The sequence below is a fragment of the Choloepus didactylus genome, chromosome X (assembly GCF_015220235.1).
Source record: "Choloepus didactylus isolate mChoDid1 chromosome X, mChoDid1.pri, whole genome shotgun sequence".
Lineage (NCBI taxonomy): Eukaryota > Metazoa > Chordata > Mammalia > Pilosa > Megalonychidae > Choloepus > Choloepus didactylus.
The window spans coordinates 76,020,768-76,036,821 of record NC_051334.1 but is presented as its reverse complement, the minus strand read 5'-3'; the positions used below and the strand labels follow the sequence as shown (position 1 = coordinate 76,036,821).

Sequence of the window (16,054 nt, the reverse complement as noted above, 5' to 3'; positions counted from 1 at the left end):
TTCCTCAACATGATAAAGAGCATATATGAAAAACCCACAGCCAGCATAGTACTCAATGGAGAGAGACTGAAAGCCTTCCCTCTAAGATCAGGAACAAGACAAGGATGCCCGCTATCACCACTGTTATTCAACATCGTGCTGGAAGTGCTAGCCAGGGCAATCCGGCAAGACAAAGAAATAAAAGGCATCCAAATTGGAAAAGAAGAAGTAAAACTGTCATTGTTTGCAGATGATATGATCTTATATCTAGAAAACCCTGAGAAATCGACGATACAGCTACTAGAGCTAATAAACAAATTTAGCAAAGTAGCGGGATACAAGATTAATGCACATAAGTCAGTAATGTTTCTATATGCTAGAAATGAACAAACTGAAGAGACACTCAAGAAAAAGATACCATTTTCAATAGCAACTAAAAAAATCAAGTACCTAGGAATCAACTTAACCAAAGATGTAAAAGACCTATACAAAGAAAACTACATAACTCTACTAAAAGAAATAGAAGGGGACCTTAAAAGATGGAAAAATATTCCATGTTCATGGATAGGAAGACTAAATGTCATTAAGATGTCAATTCTACCCAAACTCATCTACAGATTCAATGCAATCCCAATCAAAATTCCAACAACCTACTTTGCAGACTTGGAAAAGCTAGTTATCAAATTTATTTGGAAAGGGAAGATGCCTCGAATTGCTAAAGACACTCTAAAAAAGGAAAACGAAGTGGGAGGACTTACACTCCCTGACTTTGAAGCTTATTATAAAGCCACAGTTGCCAAAACAGCATGGTACTGGCACAAAGATAGACATATAGATCAATGGAATCGAATTGAGAATTCGGAGATAGACCCTCAGATCTATGGCCGACTGATCTTTGATAAGGCCCCCAAAGTCACTGAACTGAGTCATAATGGTCTTTTCAACAAATGGGGCTGGGAGAGTTGGATATCCATATCCAAAAGAATGAAAGAGGACCCCTACCTCACCCCCTACACAAAAATTAACTCAAAATGGACCAAAGATCTCAATATAAAAGAAAGTACCATAAAACTCCTAGAAGATAATGTAGGAAAACATCTTCAAGACCTTGTATTAGGCGGCCACTTCCTACACTTTACACCCAAAGCACAAGCAACAAAAGAAAAAATAGATAAATGGGAACTCCTCAAGCTTAGAAGTTTCTGCACCTCAAAGGAATTTCTCAAAAAGGTAAAGAGGCAGCCAACTCAATGGGAAAAAATTTTTGGAAACCATGTATCTGACAAAAGACTGATATCTTGCATATATAAAGAAATCCTACAACTCAATGACAATAGTACAGTCGGCCCAATTATAAAATGGGCAAAAGATATGAAAAGACAGTTCTCTGAAGAGGAAATACAAATGGCCAAGAAATACATGAAAAAATGTTCAGCTTCACTAGCTATTAGAGAGATGCAAATTAAGACCACAATGAGATACCATCTAACACCGGTTAGAATGGCTGCCATTAAACAAACAGGAAACTACAAATGCTGGAGGGGATGTGGAGAAATTGGAACTCTTATTCACTGTTGGTGGGACTGTATAATGGCTCAGCCACTCTGGAAGTCAGTCTGGCAGTTCCTTAGAAAACTAGATATAGAGTTACCATTCGACCCAGCGATTGCACTTCTCGGTATATACCCGGAAGATCGGAAAGCAGTGACACGAACAGATATCTGCACGCCAATGTTCATAGCAGCATTATTCACAATTGCCAAGAGATGGAAACAACCCAAATGTCCTTCAACAGATGAGTGGATACATAAAATGTGGTATATACACACGATGGAATACTACACGGCAGTAAGAAGGAACGATCTCGTCAAACATATGACAACATGGATGAACCTTGAAGACATAATGCTAAGCGAAATAAGCCAGGTACAAAAAGAGAAATATTATATGCTACCACTAATGTGAACTTTGAAAAATATAAAACAAATGGTTTATAATGTAGAATGTAGGGGAACTAGCAATAGAGAGCAATTAAGGAAGGGGGAACAATAATCCAAGAAGAACAGATAAGCTATTTAACGTTCTGGGGATGCCCAGGAATGACTATGGTCTGTTAATTTCTGATGGATATAGTAGGAGGAAGTTCACAGAAATGTTGCTATATTAGGTAACTTTCTTGGGGTAAAGTAGGAACATGTTGGAAGTTAAGCAGTTATCTTAGGTTAGTTGTCTTTTTCTTACTCCCTTGTTATGGTCTCTTTAAAATGTTCTTTTATCGTATGTTTGTTTTCTTTTTAACTTTTTTTTCATACAGTTGATTTAAAAAAGAAGGGAAAGTTAAAAAAAAAAAAAACAAGGAAAAAAAAAGATGCAGTGCCCCCTTGAGGAGCCTGTGGAGAATGCAGGGGTATTCGCCTACCCCACCTCCATGGTTGCTAACATGACCACAGACATAGGGGACTGGTGGTTTGATGGGTTGAGCCCTCTACCACAGGTTTTACCCTTGAGAAGACGGTTGCTGCAAAGGAGAGGCTAGGCCTCCCTATGGTTGTGCCTAAGAGCCTCCTCCCGAATGCCTCTTTGTTGCTCAGATGTGGCCCTGTCTCTCTAGCTAAGCCAACTTGAAAGGTGAAATCACTGCCCTCCCCCCTACGTGGGATCAGACACCCAGGGGAGTGAATCTCCCTGGCAACGTGGAATATGACTCCTGGGGAGGAATGTAGACCTGGCATCGTGGGACGGAGAACATCTTCTTGACCAAAAGGGGGATGTGAAAGGAAATGAAATAAGCTTCAGTGGCAGAGAGATTCCAAAAGGAGCCGAGAGGTCACTCTGGTGGGCACTCTTACGCACACTTTAGACAACCCTTTTTAGGTTCTAAAGAATTGGGGTAGCTGGTGGTGGATACCTGAAACTATCAAACTACAACCCAGAACCCATGAATCTCGAAGACAGTTGTATAAAAATGTAGCTTATGAGGGGTGACAAGGGGATTGGGAAAGCCATAAGGACCACACTCCACTTTGTCTAGTTTATGGATGGATGAGTAGAAAAATAGGGGAAGGAAACAAACAGACAAAGGTACCCAGTGTTCTTTTTTACTTCAATTGCTCTTTTTCACTCTAATTATTATTCTTGTTATTCTTGTGTGTGTGCTAATGAAGGTGTCAGGGATTGATTTGGGTGATGAATGTACCACTATGTAATGGTACTGTGAACAATCGAAAGTACGATTTGTTTTGTATGACTGCGTGGTATATGAATATATCTCAATAAAATGAAGATTAAAAAAAAAAAAAAAAAAAAAGACATAATGGTGAGCAAAATAAGCCAGGCACAAAAAGAGACATATTGTATGTTACCACTAATGTGAATTCTGTGAAAAATGTACAATGTTTTATACTGTAGAATGTAGGGGACCTAGAGATACCAATTAGTGGAGGGGGAATGATAATCTAATAAGAACAGATAAACTATGGAGGGTAATCTCAATGTTATGGGAATGCTCAGGAATGATTATGGTTTGTAAACTTTCTTGGATATAGTAAGATCATGTTGGAAGCAATAGAGTTATTTTAGGTTTTTTTTTCTCTTATTCCTTTGTTTTCTTAGGGGTTGTTAATTTTCTTGGGGTATGGTAGGAACATGTTGGAAGCAATGTAGTTATTTTAGATTATTTGTTTTTCTTACTCCTTTGTTTGGACATGGTTTATTAATTTTCTTGGGGTATGGTAGGAACATATTGGAAGCAAAGTAATTATTTTAGGTTATTTGTTTTCCTTAATCCATTGCTTTGTTTGAAATGTTGTGGGGTTTTTTTGGTTGTTGTTTTCCTGTTCGTTTTTAATTTTTTGATAAACAAAGTTAAAAAATTGAAAAAAAATCAGTAGAAAAATGGGAGTAAAAACTAAATGACAAATAGGGTGGGATGGGGGGATGGTTTGGGTATTCTCTTTTCACTTTTATTTTTTATTCTTATTCTGATTCTTTCTGATGTAAGGAAAATGTTCAGAAATAGATTGTGGTGATGAACGCATAACTATATGATCATACTGTGAACAGTTGATTGTATACCATGGATGAATGTATGGTTTGTGAATATATTTCAATAAAACTGAATTAAAAAAAAAAAAAAAAAAGAAAAGAAAAGCCCAGAACTTCTCACACCATATCCTGGCTAAGAGGGATGGAGCCCGCTCTTTCTATTGGGCCCAGGCATCTCATAGCAGCTCCCAAAGCTCTGCAACTGCATTTCCAAGATCTGTAGGGCAGGAAGCAAGAACCTCGACTTCACCTCTGACTACCCTCCCTTCCTCCAAAACAACCTCCTATCCCCTGGAGTTTCAGGCGCTCCCACCCTCCTCCTCTATTGTCTTGAGCCCTTAAGCCCCTCTCCTTCCCACTCCAAAAACCAGCGTTTCCTGAATCTGAGAGATGCTTCTGAATATCTGAAAGGAAGAGGGATTCAGAAAGGAGGGACAGCAAAAAGCAAGTAGAAAAGCCTGGCACAAAGTAGGTGCTTAATCAAGGAGTTTCAAATGAATGAATAAAAGAATGGATGAATGTCAGCATAACATAACAGTCTGATACAGTGTTTCAGCTTAATGGTTCTTTGACTTTGCACCAGAGGCCACAAGTGTAGACTTATGATTCCAATTCCAGCTCTGCACTTACCGTGTGACCTTGGACAAGTCATCTGACTGACCTAAGACTCAGTTTCCACATTTGCAAAATTGAGATAATAATAATACCTCGCGGGGTGGTTGCAAGGATTAAATGTGAGTATGTCAAGTACTTTAGCCCGGTGCCTGAGACACAGTAAAGACCCAATAGAGAGTAGCTATTGTTTTTCTTTAACCCTCCACCCTCCCCTAATTCCAGGAAGTCGTGACACCACCCTTGCAGCTGAACAGAGGGTCCATTTGCATACCCAGGCAGTGCTGGCCCTCTGGTCTGGGATGCCCTCCTCCTGGTAGCTTCCTTTCCCACATAGCCTGGGTCACCACAGGCAGGGAAGTCCAGGAAGGAGGTCCTTTGAGAGCGACCCCCACCCACTCTGCACAAGACTACCCTCCCCAGGTGGGGCAAGCCGATCCTCAACTGGCTCTTATTGCCCTTTTTCCCTGGCAGGCCCCGGAGGTGGGGAGATGGGTTTACCCATGGTTTTCCACTCTTCTGAAAATTCCCAGGCCCAAACTTTTGCGCAGTAGCCTCCTTGGCCAAGTTACTTTCCTAATTCTGGTTGCCATAACAACGTGACTTGATAAAGGAGTTTTTTTCTTTCTTAAAATAATTTGACCCGTTTCCATATCAACGGGGGATTATTTTGGTTGCATACACAATGAGGGCTTGGTAGCCAGCACCCAGCAGCACCTTCTGCACCTTGGAAGGGACTTGGGTTTCCAGGGAGCCATTTGGGGAAGTGGTGCTGGGGCTGTGGTGGCCATGCCCTCAATGAAGAGAGAAAACAAAACAGAACAAAACAGTGCATGGACACCTCAGAAGTTCCTCCTTGGGGTTTTTGGGGTGAGAGGATGGAGGGGTGAGACATGGGCCAAGCCTGTTCAGCATCTTGTCCAAAGTTAAGGCCTCTATAAACAAACTTCCTGGTGCTGGGCCTCCCTCTCTGTGACCACAGGCCAGGAGGGGAGTCCACGGGCTGGGCCTCTGCATTGGATAGCTTGCAGAAGAGGGTGACAGGAGGGGACAGGAGGGTGCCAAAATAATGAGTTCGTTTATTCTATAAATACTTCTTGGGCCCTTTCTGTGTACTTGACACAGGGGACAGGGTTGCACAGTGAGCCTAGTAAATTATTCTATCTGTGCCTAAGCTGGCTATGTGTGACTAGATTCCTTCACAAACTTGTTCATTCACTCACTGACTCATTCAACAACCATTACTGAGTGTGACCTAGGAGGTCGTAGACACTCTGAAGGGGCCCTGGGGGATATAACAGCAAGATATAGCCCCTGCCCTTAGGGCGCTCCCAGGCTGGTGATGAGGAGGTCATTTCCAGCGGCTTCTTCCTAGGCTTGTGCTTCTGGAACTTGATATGCTTATGAATCACAGGGGTTTCGGGAACTTGTTAAAATGCAGGTTCAGATTTGGTAGGTGGGGAAGGGGGTGTGTGCCAAGATTCAGCATTTCATCAGGTGATGCCGATGCTGCTGGTTCCCAGATCACACTGAGTAGCAAGGATCTAGGAAAATTAGAGGTTGGCGGAGGAAACATGCTGGGGGCAGAGGTAAGCATTTCATCCCCTCTCTTCCCAGCATCCTCCAGGGGTTTCAGCTCTACCTCCCACTGGAATGGGGTGACTTTCTCACTGAGGGAGGGCTCTGCTTTGCCTTCTGAGGTATTTCACTAAATCTGGGGGCTTTTTAAATAAACAAGAACAAAAGGGTGGGACAACCAGGGGAGTTAACAACTCCAGCTTAGAGGCTATCAGAAGGGCTTCAATTCCTTCCTGGGGAAGTCTAAGTCAGCCATCTGAAACAGTACAGGATAGGACAAAGCCCCAAACCTTCTCAATTCAGATCCTGCTTGAGTGTATACTTTAGAGCAATGTGTTTTGGTGGAGGAGGTGGGGAACAGCATAAATCAGGAATCAAATCCCAGCTCTGTTTCCTTCTAAGCCTTGGGAAAACCTTGGGAAAGTCACTTTACCTCTCTGTGCCTCATTTTCCCCATCTATAAAATGGGGACACTAATCACAGCTGACTCATAGGGGTGATCTGAAGACTAAATGAATTTGTAAAGTGCCTGATACACAGTCGGTGCCAAAATAATGAGTTCGTTATTCTATAAATACTTCTTGGGCCCTTTCTATGTACTGGACACACAGGCATCATGGGATATAACAGTGAGCAGGACAGACCCAGTCCCTGCCCTCGTGGAGTTCACATTTAAGTGGAGAAAGCCTGAATGATGAGAAGGCTCAGCCATGCCTGATAGGGGGACAGCAATTGCAGAGGCCCTAGGGTGGGAGAGAACGACTGGAAGAAGGCCAGTGGATCTGGAGGGTAATGAGAGAAAGGGGACATAGCAAGAAAAGATTTTGGACAGGCGGGCAGGGGCCAGATGATTTCAGGGTTTTGCAGGAGTATGGCTTTTATTCCTGGCACATTTGCAAGCTATCGGAGGGTTTCTGGTTTGGGGTGGGTTCAGGAATCTGGTGTGATCTGACTGCTCTCCCTCATTGCTCACAGCAGTGGTGACCTGGGTTCAGTGTTTACCTCCTCCCCACCTGGCCTGCAACTCCTCAAGTTTCCCAGAACTTGAAATTCCATCCAAGGCCTTAGGGTTTCTCCTTCTAGAAGTGCACTGGAGCATTGTGTGGGATAGTTAGCTTGTGCTGGTCTGCACAAGAACTGTGTGCTTAATGGCAACTCTTCTGGCCTGCATGGGCTGCAGAATGCAGGCTCTGGAGCAGACTCCATGGGTTCAAATCCTTGCTCTGTCACTTGGGATCCTGGGGAAGTCACATCACTTCTACAAGCCTCAGTTTCCTCATTTGTAAAATGGTGTACGCATAGCATCTACTTCATACGGTGTACACCATTTTACAGATGTGACAATTCAGTGAGCAAGTCCGTGGGAAGTACTTGAGCCCTCTGCCTAAGTGAGGGTGCCACAAAGACTTGGTGTCCTTATGGGTAAGGTTAGGATGTGGGCATTATGCCAGGGTGTCAGGATGAAAGATAGAGAACTCCTCAAGGCGCCGGTTATCTTGTGGAAGGATGGTAGGTTGGCTGTCTTTCGCTTTAAGATTGGGGTGTGATAATGGATGGGCAAGTGCCACGAATGTCACAGAGCCCTGAACAAAGGGCAGCTACTAATGTGTGCCACTGTGTGCAGTTTTTCTTTCCTGCCTTGAGGAATCAACAAGGCCTGTCAATCTTACCTGCTAAGCACCTCTCAAATCCTGTTTCTTCCTCTCCAGCCTCATTGGCTCTTCCCCAAATCAAAGTTCCACCACATCTCATCTGAACAATCTCAAGAACCTCCTACCTGCCTTCCTGCATCCGTTCTTACCCTCCTGCACTCCAACCTTCATGGAGCCATAGAGTCATCGTCTAGACAGACAAGTCATAGCAGCTCACCCCTCTGCCTCAAAACCTCTGTGGGCCCTGGGTTGCCTCCAGGATAAAATGCCAGTTCCTCAGCCTGGCAGACAAGCACCCTCACCCCCACCCCAATCTGGCCCCTGCCTCCTCTCAATTCCAAACGTGCTACTTCCTTTTACAGCACCATTCTTCTACACATACTATTCCCTTGCACTGGAATGCTTTTTTCCCCCATCGCTCCCCTCTTTTCCACCTAGTAGAAGTCTACGCATCCTCTTACAGTGTCCATAAAGTTTTCCCAACTTCTCCTGGTCAAATTTCTTGCTCTTTCCTCCAAGACCTCACTGGACTCCATCTTCTGTCTCTTGGTGCACACGAGTCTGTAATGTCTCAGTTTGACTGTCTACATCCCACACTAGATGGTGAGCCTTAATGAGGGCAGAGGACATTGTCCTGTGAGCTGAGTGATAACATTGTCTGCCATTGTAGCGCCAGCATCCAACTTAATTGAATCTAGGGCTCACGCAGTAATACAAAGGAGAAAAGTAAGTTGAATGGGGCCTGAGATGAACTGGGGGATCCCATGGCCACCCACAAGGGAGCAGCACAGCGCAGCTTCAGCTGAGGAGCCCCTCTGTGCTGGTTTGGATATGTTATGCCCCCACAAAAGTCATGATCTTTTAACCCAATCTTGGGTGGAACCTCTTGATTGAGTGTTTCCACAGAGATGTGACTCACCCAACTGTGGGTGATACCTCTGATTAAATTATTTCCACGGAAGTATGGACCCCACCCACTCAGGGCGGGTCTTGATTGGTTCACTGGATTACCTAAGAGAACTCAAGAGCCAGGACCCAGATGCTTGCTGATGCTTAGAGATACTTGGGGATGCGGACAGAAGGATGTTTGGAGATGCTAAGCTAGGAGATGTAGCCCACAGTTTGCCCCAGAGAAGCTAAGAGAGGACCCCTAGATTCTTAGAGAGACACGTCCTGGGAGAAAGAAGCAAGGACGCAGAGGAACTGAGAGACAGGAGCTAAGACAGACCCCCAGAGACATTTCGGAGAAAGTCATTTTGAAAAAAAACCCAGGAGCAAAGGACCAGCAGACACCAGCCACGTGCCTTCCCAGCCGACAGAGGTGTTCCAGATGCCATCAGTCATTCTTCAGTGAAACATTAGCAAGCTGGAACACCTGCATTGCCAGATCTTATTAATTTTTTAAAAAGTGAATTGGCAACTAAATTATTTTTTTAAAGTTGTGAAAAACAAACAAAACTGGCCTTCAGGCCATACTTGATGTTCTGCCCTGTCATTTTGCAAACCCAGAACTTGTTATTTCTTGTGGAATGAATGAATGCATAGATGAACAAATGAATTTTTCCAGGTTCACTTTTACTAGAACTACTCTAAATTTCAAAGGTTGGTGAGAGTTTTAATTTGTGATATAGTAATATGTGTTTCATTATTAATATATTAAATAACATGATCCACTACCATAATTTTGAAGTAGTGATGACTGTAAATGGTATTTCAAGATATCTGTGGCAACAGTAATGAGATATAAAAATATCTGTGGTTCCTACTGGAGGCAAAGGCACAGGTATGGCTAATATCACTGTGGTATGTCGTCTACATGCATAATTGAATGAAAAAGCTAAATTTTAATTAAAGGCTAGTGAAAATAAAGTTGCATTTTTTTTTCCCATCCAAATATACTGACTCCTGGTTAAGTACCTCTGTGCTACATAGCTCAAATTGGATATTTGCGCTTCACTGAACAAATTTTATGCATCCTATTTTCATCCTGGTCTATGCTGGGAAACTGGAACTTGGGCACTGGACAGAGTTTGCTCCAGAGCTTAGGGCTCAGAGCAAAGCAGCTCGCTGTCCATCAGGAGCAGAAACCCAATTTGGACAGTTTCTGGAGGGTCTTCTCGTTTTGCTCCCTTCAGGTTCCAGGCACTCTCTGGGTGACTCTACATGGCTCCACTGGCCCAAAAAAGGTTACTCAGGCACCAAGCTCATAGGCTAGCCAACAGCTGTAACTCCAACACTGAGTTATGGGGTGTCTAGTAGAAGAAGTCACCTCAAAGATGTCTTTCAAAGCTGTAGAGAGGCTCAACCACCCTGCCTGGGTCCTTCTCCCGAGCCTTGGAAGCTGGGAATCATTCAGCTTTCAAGTTTACAGGATGGCTCTCGACTGTTTTCTTGTTGCCAGATGCTAAATGTTCTGCAGTGCATCGGACAGTCCTGTAAAATAAAAATTGTCCTATCCAAAATGTCCTACCTACAAGTGTTTCTGATGGGAAACACAGAGTAGAAATTCTATTAATGTTTGCTTAGCACTCCCAGTGGTTCTTGTAGGCCTGAGGCATGGCCAATTGATGGGCATTTCTCTTGATTGCTCCTATTCTCCTATGGTCTGAAATCCCAGTGACCTTCATGGATATATAGGATGGTGAAAAGGTCTCCTCACTGTGGCCACCTCAACTATCTGAGCTTTGTGTGTTTTCAGTTCAAGCTTTGTCAGGCTTGGGCCTTTGCTAGGTCAAGCTACCTGGGCTTGACAGCTGCCATTAGGGAAGGAAATGTTGGCAGGCAGCTGCTTTCAGTTTCTTCTAGGTACTTGGTGGCCTGGGATCCTTGTGGCTTTGCCCCTGGGAAGGCAAGCCCATTTTTGCCTTGAAACTTGAGCTAGGAAGTAGGCACTCCTACCCAGGTTAGGAGAATGTGCCAAATTCCACTGTGCTTTTGTGTGTAAACCATTTCCCGGTAGGAGCTGCCACTAGTCATCCTGCTGCTCACTTCCTTTGCTTTCCATGAACCAGTCTAGTCTCCTAAAAATACCTGGTCCCCATTTTCCAGGCCAAGCTGTGTAGGAAATGCCCATAGCAAGTGATGTGGCTGAGGAGTGGCTATTTCCGTTAGTTTGACCTGTATTCTGATAGAAAGGGATTAGTCACTTATTGCAAAAACATTGTGACTTTCAAATTGTATCTCTTAGGAATAATGAATACTTATATAGAACAACTTATTATAATGCTTTATATATTAGGTTCAACCACACAAAATTCCTGGTATTCAACTGTTTTTGGCAATTCCATATGGTTCAACCTAACCCATATGGTTCAACCTTACCCAACCCTGGATGGGTATGTTTGATTTTAGCTCCATTTTACAGAGTAAGGTACTAAGTCTCAGAGAGTTGAAATAACTTTTGACTAAGGTTGTTTAAGTAGGAACTAGTAGGGTTGGGATATGAGTTAAGTCTGTCTGATGCCAACCCCCATCAAGCTAAGATGATTCAGCCTGGAAGACCCTAAAAGTAAAAATGTGAGGAGAGGCAAGGCTATGAGCCAGTTCTCCTAGCCTACCCTCAGGAGTCCCTGGCTGGCTGTACTCTTTACCTTTTCTTAATCAGTGGAGAAGATCAGTGGGTACATAAGTGACTGTAGCAGAAGGCTCAAAAGGGATAACATGACAAGTTTTAATTTCAGGGATTTGGGAGCAAGAGATACAGCAAAGACAATATCCAGAGCATGGTAATTCATCTATTCATTCCTCCATCCATCCATCTATTCATATATCCATTTATTATACATACATACAAATGTACACGTTTTTCCATCCGTCCATCCATCCATCATCCATCATCCATTCATCCATCCATCCATCCAATTATCATCCATTCATCCATCCATCCATCCAATTATCACCCATTCATCCACCCATCCATCCAATTATCACCCATTCATCCACCCATCCATCCACTTGTCCATCTGAGAGAACTCTACTGAGCAGCACCCATGTATGTGCCAGGCTCTACACTAGGTACTAAGCTACCAACATTCAGGGAAGAGTCTTCATCCCCAGGGCTTCCACACTTTGGCCAGCTGGGGGAGGGGGCCGGAGCAGTGAAAGCAGTGATAAGGCCACAATGTGCATGAGATTTTGATTTTATGTGAAGATGCTCAGTCCTCCTAGTCCTGTTCCTTGAGCCTTGGCCTGACTTGTTGGGAGGCCACAGCTTGTGTGCAAAGAAACAAACTGGGTTGGGTTGCCCAGTGCTTCAGGAGTCTGATACCACTGAGAGTTTCTGGGCTGCAGAGCTGCAGGAGGCAGTAGGAATGAGGAAGGAATATTGGTGCTCCACCCCTAGGCATAGCAGAGGGGAGACTGAGGAGTGGGGCTGGTCAAAAAAAGTTCCCTCCCCAGGCTGCCACAGGAAGAAATTCCTCTCTCCTGAATCCGAGCCCACTTTGAACTCTTGGCTCTACCCACCACCCTGGACTTGCTTCTTGGTTCTTGCCAGTTGGGGAAGGGTAGGTTGGGATTGGGCTGGTTTGGACAACAGGCAAGCAGTGGGCATGGGGCCACCACCTTTCCCTAGGGACAGCATGTTGCCCTGCAGGAGACAATCACATTCTCAGCCTCCTGCCAACTTGGAGGCCAAGACTTCAAGCCTCCTGTGGAGTCCACATGCTTCTCAAACCTGGCCTGGTTCAGGCCAAGTCAAAGTTGGCTGCCCTATCTCCAGGGTTCTTTTGTCACCTGCCTTCTCCTGCACTGTCATCATCCATCCAGATGCCAATGCCCAACCCTCAAACCCCAAAGCTAATTCCTTCACAGTATACAGTTGTGTCCACACTCACCATTCCAGGATCTAGGCTGTGCTGCTAAGGCTGTCACCACTGCCACCCAGGACCACAGCAGCTCTGGGGCCACCAAGTTAAGATCTCACAGTTGAGTAAGCCATGATGTGGGCTCCTCCCACCACACCCTCCCTGACCCTGATGCTAGGGCTTTCCTCAGAGCCACATTGCTACACCACCATGCTTTTGAAAAAAGGAAATGGAACACTAGTTCTTGAGTAGAATGAGAAGTTGCAAACAGAGGCACCTCTGAAGGCAAAGAAAGGGGAACCTGTGACAGGCCTCAGATAATCACCTCCTAAGTACCTGGAGCCCTTTCTTTATCCCTGTGGCCAGAAGAAAAGGGAAAGGTCCTTGTGTACTTGGGTTGGCTGTTCTGTCCTGTACCGGGCCAACATGGCTAGTGAATTTATTGGGGTCCACACCAAGGCACTGAGAGGACAGAAGAGTTGCCCAGAGTGATGAAGTTGAAGTTTTTGTCTTCAGCTTCTGACATTCCAATCCAATCCTGCCAACCACAGAGGCAGGCAGAACAGGTGAAATTTTGGGCATCTCTGCCTGCTAGACCTCCTCTGTCCAACACAAGTAGCACCCAGCCACATGTGGTTATCAAGCACTTGAAATGGGCTAGTCTGAATTGAAATGTGCTGTAAAGTAGACACTGCATTTGAAAGAACTTAGTATGAAACAAAGAATGTGAAAGAGCTCATTAATAATTTTTAGTATGATTACAACTTGAAATAATATTTTTGCTATGTTGGATTAAATATATTATTAAAATTAATTTCACCTGCTTCTTTTTTATTTTTTAAACTGTAATTACTAGAAATAGGGGATACTGGTGAAGAAATTGGCAAATAGATGAATGAAATAAAATAGTCCAAGACAAATTCATGAACCTATGGGAATTTAAGGTATAATATAAAGGGGGCATTTTCAAATCAGTTGGGAAAAAGTGTGGCTACCACTAGAAAATTTAAAATTCTACATGTGGCTTACATTTATGGCTCACATTATATGTCTATTGAATAGCACTGTGCTAGACTTTCTATTTTACCTAAATGTCTATCAATAGGAGATGGGTTTCATATATCCCACAGTGCAAGCACACAATGGAATAACATGCAGCCATTAAGAAGAATGAAGTAGTACTCTATTAGTAGAAATGGAAAAATTTCATTTCAGAGTTATTTTTAAGTTAAAAAAAGGAGGGGGCCAGGAATGGGCCAGCTTGTATAGTATGATCTTATTTGTATATTAAAAGTACATATATGTTTACATATGCACAGAACACGTCTGCAAGTACACCAAAGAAACCGTCACCTTTGATTATCTCTGGAGAGTGTGAGAAGGGCTTTGAGAAAGATGAGGGAAAAGCTTCTACCTGTACTTTTCACCTTAAATCCTTCAGTACTATTTTAAGTTTGAACAACAAATGTGGTATTTTATAATAAACTATTAAATGGATTAATATTTATTTATTTATATATCCTATATTATGGTAGTTTATACAATAACAATGTAAAACTATTAAAATATATTTTCAATACTAATCAGAGTTCCTATTATTATTTTGATAGCTTTATTTGTATTCCTCCACTTGGAAACACTCCTTCCACCATTCTCTTTCTTGTTCCTCCTTTTCTGTCCTCTCCTTTCTTCCCTTTTTCTTTCCTCGCACCTTCAAAACCCACAAGGATGTGTGAACGTGGAGCCATTCCACTTGGCTCTGCACTCAGCTGGAGCCTGAGACTTTGGCATTTCCTGCTACCTCAGTCTTCAAGGTGGAAATGCTTAAGGAAGGGCGCATGTTGGATAATGCTCAATTACAGACACCGCTATCCCAAATGGCCACATCAGCCTTATCAAATGTGGAGAGAAAGCTCTGTCTGGGCAGATGAGACCTAACCAAAGAAAATACATCTGCCATTTCTCCTTTGTCAGCATTTTTTTCCACAGTCAAGTTAAAACAGGACTGCTTAGAAAGAGGAGAACAACTACTTAGGAAAGTATGTGTGTGCGCGCGCATGCGTGCATGTGTGATTTTTTTCAAGGGTGGGTGGAGGAGGGGTAAATGCAGCAAGCATTGGAGAGAAGGCTTGGTTCAAGTTTGGGAAACCAATTTAATTGCCACCTGCAGTTAAAAATCACTGAGAGGGTCAAGTGTTTTGAAAAGAGAACTACAGAGGTTGGAGAAAGGGTAAACGTCTCTGGCTTCTGGGAAACAGGTAGAACAATTGGTTTGTTTGCTCCAAGGCAGCTGGGAAACTCAGTCCTCAGAGTTTAATTGAGAGGAAAAATAGGCAACTCAAGAGGTCTCAGCCGATTGTCAAGCAGATAATGGCTTCTAAAGGGTAGGATAGAGAAATGAAAGCTCTGTTGATGAGTGTGGGGGACAAGTGGTGTGGGAAAATACCAAGTTTTCTTCTGCAATCATTCTCAATGCAAATGGAATAAATTGTCTAAATAAAAAGGGGTCTTGAATGTCTATTGGAAGTCTTTTGTTTATCACAAAGAGGGAAAGATCTGGGCCCCTCAAAATAGTTCAGGACCTTGGCAGGGCGGTAAGTAGCAAAAGGCACAGGACTGGGAGTCAGGGATGGCTCTGGGTTTGCAAAATATGACAACAAATACTTTGTGTGGAATTACTTTGGAAAGTATAAAGTGTGGTTAACTCTTGTTATGGAACTCAAGTTTTCCTTTGGCCCTTTCCATCTCCTCCTCTTTTCTTCTAGCCTCTTGGAACCAAAAATGCTGGGGCAAAGGTTTGAAAGAAATCCAATTTCTGGTCCCCGAGGATATCACCTAGACTGAGTAATTTTTTCAGCATCCTAAATTAACTGAAGTAACATCTCATTCAAAACGTGGAAGCAAAGGATTTACCTTTTAAGGGGAAATCTGCATTTATGTTGCAGCTGGAATGCCACGTATTTGGCTTTATTCTTCTACGCGAAAGCAAGTTTTTAAATACTAAACTCTTATTCAAGCAAATTAATTTTCAGACTAAAGGACTGGAATCACACTACTGTACAGAGGGAGAAGAGGAGAAATGCCATCTCTACACGGTCTCCCTTGGGATCCTTGGGACTCTCTGTGGCTTCAGTGGCCAGAGTCCTGGGGTCACAATTAGCTAAGATACCTCCTTGCCTCTCTCTCACTCTCTAGAGCCAGTCCATCACCAAGTTCTGTTGCCTCTACCTCCAAAACATATCCAGAATCTGGTTGTTTTTTTACCACCGGCACCATCACCACCCAGGTCCAAGCCATTACTGATAGCAGAAGCCTGCTAAGTGGTCCCCTAGTCCCTTCTCTTTCCTCCTCTGGCTCCACACAGCAGCGTTTTCAAAGAGCAAT

The 16,054-nt window shown here is 43.5% G+C and overlaps 1 protein-coding gene across 1 annotated transcript in view; it reads right to left on the bottom strand.

The window, feature by feature from the left end:
- The window catches only part of NHSL2 (NHS like 2), a 72,792-nt gene extending 60,016 nt beyond the window's left edge, over positions 1 to 12,776 (bottom strand). Inside the window, exon 1 of the mRNA XM_037821475.1 lies at positions 12,701 to 12,776. The gene's annotated coding sequence lies outside the window, so the exon portion shown is untranslated. The remainder of the gene's footprint in view (positions 1 to 12,700) is intronic.
- Between the last annotated feature and the right edge of the window lie 3,278 nt (positions 12,777 to 16,054).